Source organism: Marmota monax, unplaced genomic scaffold (genome assembly GCF_021218885.2).
Source record: "Marmota monax isolate L192 unplaced genomic scaffold, Marmota_monax_Labrador192_F-V1.1 WCK01_AAM20220418_F8-fsc00050, whole genome shotgun sequence".
NCBI classification, from domain to species: domain Eukaryota; kingdom Metazoa; phylum Chordata; class Mammalia; order Rodentia; family Sciuridae; genus Marmota; species Marmota monax.
The window spans coordinates 12,895,228-12,904,502 of record NW_026694552.1 but is presented as its reverse complement, the minus strand read 5'-3'; the positions used below and the strand labels follow the sequence as shown (position 1 = coordinate 12,904,502).

Here is a 9,275-nt window from a genome sequence, read left to right as displayed (position 1 = left end):
TTCAGCTATTGGCATCACCTACTTTTGTACATAATATGATGGTTTTCATTAAAAGTAACAAATAACTCACTGCTTCATATATCCAATTGGTAAAAAAACAAGAGCTAAGTAATGAATGGGATTGAAGAATAATAGCAGAAAACAAAGACTAAAGTAAATTACTACAATTTTGATCAGAAGTTGCAGAGAATCAGATGTGACTGCGCTACTATTACTGTCCTTGATGGAGTCTGCCTGCAAACGGGATATTCTGTCAAGGTATAGATAGGTAACAGCGGACATGCTTGAAAACGAGGTGTCTGCTGTCCTTGGGAGGGCCTTCTCGCAAAGGAGAGGCTCCTTCAAGGTTTAGATAAGGTAACAGCGGACATGCTTGAAAACGAGGTGTCTGCTGCCCTTGGGAGGACTTGCCTGCAAACGGGATGTTCTGCCAAGTGGGCTAGGAGGGCGCTGAGAAAAATTTTATTATCTGTTCTTAACAAAGAGCAGAGCTCAACATACTCCTGACCGAGAGTAGATTAGCCATGAGAAGGGGGTCACTTCTGATTAGAAAGTAAAACTTCTGTGTGCTATGTTTAATTAGCTGAAAGACCTGATTTATTGATGTTGGAAGGCTGCCTTCTTTGTTCACAATACTATAAAAAGATTGCTGTACACAATAAAGGACTTTTTTTTCTGCTGCTGCTTTGCTTGCTCTTCTTCTTCTTTCTTTTCTCATGCTGACCTGCAAGTGAATTACTGCAACATTTGGCGTAGTCGGCAGGATCCAGCACCGAAAGGGTAAGCACCCCGGGTTAAGAAAACGAAAGGGGGACTTTCGGAACTAACAAAATATTGAAAGAGTATCGCCCCGGGTTGAAAGAAACTTTAGGGGGACTTTCAGAACTAACAAAATATCAAAAGGTATCGCTCCAGGTTGAAAGAGACTTTAGGGGGACTTTCAGAACTAACATGGGAAACTCCCAGTCCTTAAAGGAACAATATGTGGAGTTACTACAAGGATTATTGTATTCCATAGGTGTGAAAACATCTCATAAGAGACTCAAGGAGTTATTTAAAATTATAGACTGTCATTGTCACTAGTTCCAGTATCAAACTAAGGTCCAGTTAAATTTAGGGGAATGGAAATTGGTTCAGAAAGAGCTCCGTAAGCAGCATCAGGCTGGAAATGTTATTTCTTTGAAGATTTGGACATTGTGTAGCGCTACTACTCAGGCATTACAATTATTAGAAAGCAATAATGAAAAGGGCTCTCTTTGTGAAAGCCAAGTTAATACATCGGAATCTGATAATAAGGTTAACAAAATGGAGCCCAAGGAAGATATTTGTGATACTATAGATGACTCTCCTAAATCAGATCTGGGTGATGAAGAAGATTCAGAAAGTTCAGATAGTGACTCCAGTATGAAAGAAATTATGGAGGCCTTTGTGGAAAAAATGAAATTAAAAAAGCAAAGGTCCTCTCTTAAACCTACTACTCCTTCTAATGCTTCTCTCTTTCCAATGACAAGGTATAGAGTTGATGTGGGTAGAGAACGTTTTTCATTTCCTCTTACTATGATACATGATGATGATGATGATCTTGCAGCTCCCACTGGTGGTTTTGTTGATCCACCACATTTGTTTCCTATAACTAGACAACAAAACCTTCAAAATCCCCCAGTGATTGATGTTCACTATACTGCAGTGGAATACAAGTTTATTAAGGATTTAAAAGCTGCAGTCTCTCAATATGGCCCTCAGTCTCCTTTTGTGTTAGGTATGTTAGAAAATTTGGGAACTTCTAAACTACTCATTCCTTTGGATTGGGAGGCATTAGCCAAAACAGTTTTGGAGGGATCTCAGTGGTTACAATTGAGAAGTTGGTGGGAAGATGAGGCACGAAAACAAGCTCGAGAGAATGAGGCTCAAAATCCACCGGGACCTATGGAGGATAAGTTAATGGGGGAGGGTAATTATCGTGCCTTTAGAGAGCAGGCTCAATATACAGATCCAGATCTTCAACAAGTTCGACAGGTTTTCTTAAGAGCTTGGAGATGTGTGATACCCACTGGTCAAGCGCAACCTTCCTTTGCTAAAACTGTACAAGGGGCTACTGAACCTTATACTGATTTTCTTGCTAGACTGCATACTGCTGTAATGAGGGCAGTAGGTCAAAATCAAATAGCAAAGGTATTATTGGAAACATTAGCATTTGAAAATGCAAATCCTGAATGTAAGCGTATTTTGGGGCCATTAAAAGGGCAAAACACCTCATTAAGTGAATATGTGAGAGCTTGTGCTGGAGTGGGAGGAATTGAACATCAAGCTTCTGTTTTTGCTGCAGCCATGGCTGGAGCCCTTAAACCCAATAAATCAGGAACTTGTTTCAATTGTGGAAAAGCAGGTCATTTTAAAAAGGATTGTAAGAAAAAGGTAACAATAGTAACAATAGTATATCTCCCAGTGCAGAAAGGACATCTACTGAAGTTTGCCCACTATGTAAACGAGGCAAACATTGGACAAATGAATGTCATTCTAAGACAGATAAAGATGGAAACCCTTTGCCCCTGTAGGGAAACTACTCAATGGGCCGTCATCCCTGGGGCCCATAAACAATACTGGGGATCATTTCTCATTTGTTTCAGGCATCTGTGACTCCCAAGTTGGGCCACCCACCAAACAACCCCAGGATAGTACTAAGTTAACTATTGATAATCTTTATGCGGCTACTCAACAAAGTGCTGCTGCTGATTTACCAATTAATGAAAATGTCTTGATATCTCCTGGAGGTAGAATTTATAAAATAAAGACTGGTGTTTTTGGACCTCTTCTCTCTAAGAGTTTTGGATTAATTGTTGGACGTAGTAGTTCTGCCTTAAGAGGCATTCATGTTATTCCTGGCATTGTTGATCCTGATTTTACAGATGAAATTTTCATCATGGCATATTCTACTCAAACCCTTTCTTTGATCAGTGGAGAACAAATAGCGCAGATTTTGCTGTTACCTTTTTTTCAATTTCCTTCTAAAAATCAATCAAGGACTGGAGGATTTAATAATACAGAAAAAAATATATTTTGGGAAACCTTAATTACTGATCAGAGACCCTCTTTAACTCTAATTATTCAAGGAAAATATTTTGAAGGGTTAATAGATACTGGAGCTGATGTCTCAGTTATCTCTATAAGACAATGGCCACAAGAATGGCCTAAACAAAAATGTCAAATAACATTAAATGGATTAGGGGCAATAACAGATGTGTGGGTCAGTTCTGGCCCTTTATCATGTCATACCTTAGAAAATATTGGATTTTTAACAGCCTTTTACATAATCAATGTTCCAATTAATATTTGGGGCCGTGATATTTTATCTCAGCTTGGAGCACACATTAATATTCCTTCAAAAAACTTGTAGCCACTGTTCAGTCCCCTCAAGCTATGCCATTAACCTGGTTAACCAGTACTTCTAAATGGATTGAGCAGTGGCCTTTAAAAAAAGAAAAGCTGGAGGCATTAAAACAATTAGTTACTGAACAATTACAGGCGGGACATATTGAATATTCCACATCACCTTGGAATTCCCCTGTATTTGTTGTTAAGAAAAAGTCTGGAAAATGGCATTTATTGACAGATTTAAGGGAAATTAATAAATGTATTAAACCTATGGGAGGATTACAATTAGGACTTCCCTCTCCTGCTATGATTCCAAATAAATGGTCAATTTCTGTTATTGATTTAAAAGATTATTTTTTTTACAATCCCTCTCCAACCTAAGGATAAGGAAAAATTTGCTTTTACAGTACCTGAATATAATAATCATCAACCTGCTAAACGTTATCAATGGACTGTGTTACCTCAAGGCATGATTAATAGTCCTACCTTATGTCAGGAATTTGTTGCCAGAGCCTTAGAACCAGCTCGACAACAATTCCATCATTATATTTTATATCATTATATGGATGATCTTTTATTAGCAGCCCCTACTAACATTGAACGTGACCGTTTTTATAAAGCAGTTCTAAAAGCTTTATCTAAATTTGGATTACAAATAGCTCCAGAGAAAGTGCAAATTGATTTTCCTTATTCATATTTAGGATTTGTTTTGGATAAACAAAAAATTAAGCCTCAAAAGGTTCAAATAAGAAAAGATAATTTAAAGACTCCTAATGATTTTCAAAAATTACTGGGAGATATCAATTGGATTCGTTCAACCATAGGAATCCCTACTTATCAATTACAACATTTATTTGCTACTTTAGAAGGTAATTCTGAACTACATAGTCCTAGAACTTTAACTAAACAAGCATTACAAGAGTTAACTTTAGTTGAACAACGTTTAAATGAAGGATATTTGTCTTATATAGACTTAGAAAAATCTGTACAACTAATTCTTTTCCATACTCCTCACTCCCAGTCTGGAGTACTAACTCAAAATGATCATATAATAGAATGGATTTTTTTACCTAATAAGTATAATAAACGATTAACTACATATATGGATAAACTAGCCTTTTTAATAATTAAAGGTAGATCTAGATTGTTACAATTGAGTGGTAGAGAGCCAAATCAAATTATTACTCAAATAACTCAACAACAAATTACTTACAATTTACAATTAAATGATAATTGGCAAATTGCTCTAGCTGGTTATTCTGGAGCTTTACTCAATATCCTAAATCTAAAGTCTTTGAATTTTTTAGAAAACATTCTATGATATTAGTAAACCCTATTTCTTCGATTCCTCTTTCCGGTATTACTGTTTTTACTGATGCTAACAAAACTTCAGCAGGATATTTGACTCCTATAGCTTCTAAAGTATAACCTCATGAGTTTTCCTCTGTTCAACCTGCTGAATTATGGGCTATTACCTTAGCTTTATTAGATTTTTCAAATGTTCCTCTTAATATTGTTTCTGACTCTCAGTATGCAGTTTTGGTGTGCACACATTTACCTTCAGTTAGCCTTCCTATTAATCCAAAAACTGTTATTAAAAAACTATTTGCTTTTACACAAAGATTATTGTTACAGAGAACTATTTCAGTATATTTTACTCATATCAGAGCACATTCTACACTGCCAGGACCATTACCTAGAGGAAATCAAAATATTGATCAGCTATTATTCCCCTTACAAAAGGCTCATCTAGAACATGCTTTACATCATACAAACACTAAATGTCTTTACAAAAAACACAAAATAACTCAAAAACAAGCACGTGAAATTGTAGCTAACTGTTCATCATGTGCTCCTTTTAATATTCCTTACTGTCCTCCTGGTGTTAATCCACGGGGACTCCATCCTAATGCCCTTTGGCAAATGGATGTTGTTATAATTCAGTCATTTAGAAGACTAAGTTATGTACATCATACTATTGACACTCATACTCATTTTCAATGGGCCACAGCATTATCTTCAGAAAAAGCTGGTGCAGTCATTTCTCATTTATTATCTTATTTTGCTATCATGGGAATTCCTAGAGAACTTAAAACTGACAATGCACCTGCATATAGCTCACAAAAATTACATTCGTTTTTACAAAAATATGACATTACACATACATTTGGCATACCTTATAATAGTCAGGTTCAAGCTATTATAGAAAGGGCAAACCGTATGTTAAGAGAATATATATACTAAAAATAAAAAGGGGGGATATGGCTATGGCTTATACACCTCAAAATATACTTCATAAAACTTTACTAACTTTAAATTTTTTAAATGTCTGGTCAGCTTCCGAGGTTCCTGCAGCTCAGCAACATTTCTCTACATTTAAATCTCAACCATTATTTCTAAAATCGGAAATACCTATATGGTACAGGGATGAAAATAAAGAATGGATTTCTGGGTTGTTGCACCACATGGGAAGGGGGTTTGCTCTTATTTCTACAGGTAAAACACCTTTCTGTGTACCTTCAAGACTTATCAAATTGCAGAATGAACGACCCATTTGTCAGACAATTTCAGGAGCTGGCAATGCAGAGAACTTCTATGATGGCAACGAGAACAGCAGACCCCCCAACATGGGGACAGATGAAAAAGTTGACTCAAGAAGCTGAAAAAACCCTTCAAAAGGCAAATCAGCCTTTAAATCCTGTTAATCTTTTTTTTAGCTATGCTTGCAGTTATTAATTGCCAGGTAAGTATAGTTTCTGCTCATTCTTTTGCTTATTGGGCCTATGTTCCTAATCCTCCTTTGGTGCTCAGTGTTTCCTGGGGAGAACCTGAAGTTCGTGTGTGTTCTAATAATACCAATTTTCCCCCCTCCTGTATGTGGGGGAATTGAAGATATTCCATTCCATAAAAATCTGTATAATATTTCAAATATAACTGTAGCTGTTGAAGGAGTCCCATTGTGTATAGGGGCTCATTCTTTCTGTTTGCCTCTTATAGCACATAATGACTCTCATTTCTATAATACTTGGGGAGTTAATTATCGTAGTTATTCTACTGTTGTTTTTACTGTCATGATATCTTCCCGAGGATTTACTACCTCTAGTATGTATGTTAATCAATCATGGCTATCATCTGAAGAATGCTTTGTCAGAACTCATCTTCCTTTATGTGCAGCTAAATATTTTGAAACTTTTTAACTCATTTAGAGTGGGAAAAATGTTGTGATCATCACCCTAAAACAGTAGTCAAATATCAAAATATCACTATAGTTGATTGGAGTCCTGATCATTCTGAATTTATAGAAAGTTGGTCAAATCATACTTTAAGATGGCATCGACATAATGGGACAATAAATGCTTGGGGTAATGAGACAATTAAAATGCAACATTATGCTTTGGTCCCTCCAATGTTACAGCATATAAAGTTTTCCAATATTCAAGGGGATATATGGAAATTATGGGCAGTATCTGGGAAACTCACTGTATGGACTGGAAATTTCACGTTAGATGTATCCCATTCCTCTCCTTTTGAAGTACATCTACATAATAATCTGACTTATTTTGCTTCTGCATGTGTTAAATTCCCTTATTCTCTTATGATTGGAAACTGGGAATGGAATGAAACTTGGGGAACAATATCATGTGTAGACTGTTATCTTACTCAATGTGTAAATAGAACTAATTGGGAATTAATAGAAATTAATAATTATTCTTTAGTTATTGTTAAAGCTCGCACAGAATTGTGGGTGCCTGTTAATTTGACTCGTCCTTGGTCTGATTCATTGTCTGTTACTCATTTGTACAATGCTGTTCAAGTTTTGTTACATCGCTCTCGACGATTAATAGGAATAGTTATAGCTTCAATCCTTGCAGTTGCTTCTGTAACTGCCACTGCTGCAGTAGCTGGCGTTGCTTTACATCAAGGCATTCAAACTGCGGATTTCGTGAGAACATGGCATCAAGATGCTCATTTATTATGGCAACAACAAAAGGACTTAGACTCTCAATTGGCTACAGATGTGATCAATTTACAACATACTGTTTCCTGGCTTGGCGATCAAGTGACTATCTTGGCTACCAGAAGTGTTCTGAAGTGTGACTGGAATTCTTCTCATATTTGTGTGACTCCTGTTCCATAGAATACCAGTGATTCCTGGGAAACTGTTAAAAGACGGTTAAATGGACATCAAAATTTAACTTCAGAAATTATGAATTTGGAAAAAACTATTATGGACACCTTTAGTAAGACATTACCTGAACTAACAGGATCTGACATTTTACAAAAATTGTCTTCAAGTATTGCTAATTTAAATCCTTTAAGACATTTCTCTACCTTGTTGTCAGCTTCTTTAGGTAACACTGTAATAATTTTTGTTTTGTATTTTGTTTTGTATATAGTCTTCCAACGCTGGAAAAAGTGAAGGCAACTGAAACATGAAACCTCTCTTTTCGCTTCTGCTATGGCTCATTTATAAAAACAAAAGGAGGGAGATGTAGAGAATCAGATGTGACTGCATTACTATTACTGTGGAGTTTGCCTGCAAACGGGATATTCTGTCAAGGTATAGATAGGTAACAGCGGACATGCTTGAAAACGAGGTGTCTGCTGCCCTTGGGAGGACTTGCCTGCAAACGGGATGTTCTGCCAAGTGGGCTAGGAGGGCGCTGAGAAAAATTTTATTATCTGTTCTTAACAAAGAGCAGAGCTCAACATACTCCTGGCCGAGAGTAGATTAGCCATGAGAAGGGGGTCACTTCTGATTAGAAAGTAAAACTTCTGTGTGCTATGTTTAATTAGCTGAAAGACCTGATTTATTGATGTTGGAAGGCTGCCTTCTTTGTTCACAATACTATAAAAAGATTGCTTGTGTACAATAAAGGACTTTTTTTCTGCTGCTGCTTTGCTTGCTCTTCTTCTTCTTTCTTTTCTCATGCTGACCTGCAAGTGAATTACTGCAACAGAAGTTATCCCTGAGCCTCCTTGCAGAGAAGGTACACATATTATGAGCCAAGATGGTTGATGAGTCTAGGTTGTAAGGTAATTCGATGTTGCACTTAGCCGGGTGTATCCTGCAATCTCAACTGCTTGGGAGGCTGAGGCAGGAAGATCACGAGTTCAAAGCCAGCCTCAGTAATTTAGTGAGGCCTTAAGCAATTTAGTGAGACACTGTCTCAAAATAAAAAGGGCTGGGAATGTGGCTCAGTGGTTAAGCCTTGCTGGGCTCAATTTCTGGTATCAAAAACACAAACAAACAAAAAAACCCACACTGTTGAGCCTTGAGTACAATAACTTCTTACACTGTGCAGAGAGCACAGGTTTTGAGTAGATTGGAGTCTTTAAAGCCTAATTTCCTTACTATCTATCAAATTTTGTGCTAACTTTACTTGCTGTATGTATGACTAATATCACACAGGATTGAGTAGATGAATTGGAAATTGTGTAAATTGCCTAGCTTACCACCTCATGCAAAGTAGGTTTTTCTCCATTTGGATATATTAAACATATGTGACCAGAGATAATTGTTGTGAAAATTAAGTCCTATTTCAGATAGAAACCTTACATTGTCCAGTCACAGGACTACTTGAATATAGGTATCCAAATTTCTTTATGAACATTGTTATCTGTTTAAAAGTCCAACTGTTGCTCAGTAGAAATTCCAGATTTTCCTTATAATGCAAAAGAGATGACTTTAAGCCAGAAGGCACTAATTATGTGCCTTAAAAAATAGCTTTAAGGGCAGGGGTGAAGTGCTCACTTGCCTAGCACGTCCAGGGCCCTGGGTTCGATCCTCAGCACCATATAAAAATAAATAAAATTATTGTGTCCATCTACAACCAAAAAATAAATTTAAAAAATAGCTTTAACATAGTTCCTATGGAACACTTGATGGTTTAGTGGGAATG

The 9,275-nt window shown here is 36.7% G+C and overlaps 1 long non-coding RNA gene across 1 annotated transcript; it reads left to right on the top strand.

Annotated features, from left to right (window-relative positions):
* On the top strand, positions 1 to 8,269 carry LOC131423267 (uncharacterized). Its single transcript, XR_009224598.1, has 3 exons — positions 1 to 780; positions 5,869 to 6,115; positions 7,770 to 8,269. It is a non-coding gene; the product is annotated as an uncharacterized LOC131423267 (long non-coding RNA).
* Positions 8,270 to 9,275: the final 1,006 nt, after the last annotated feature.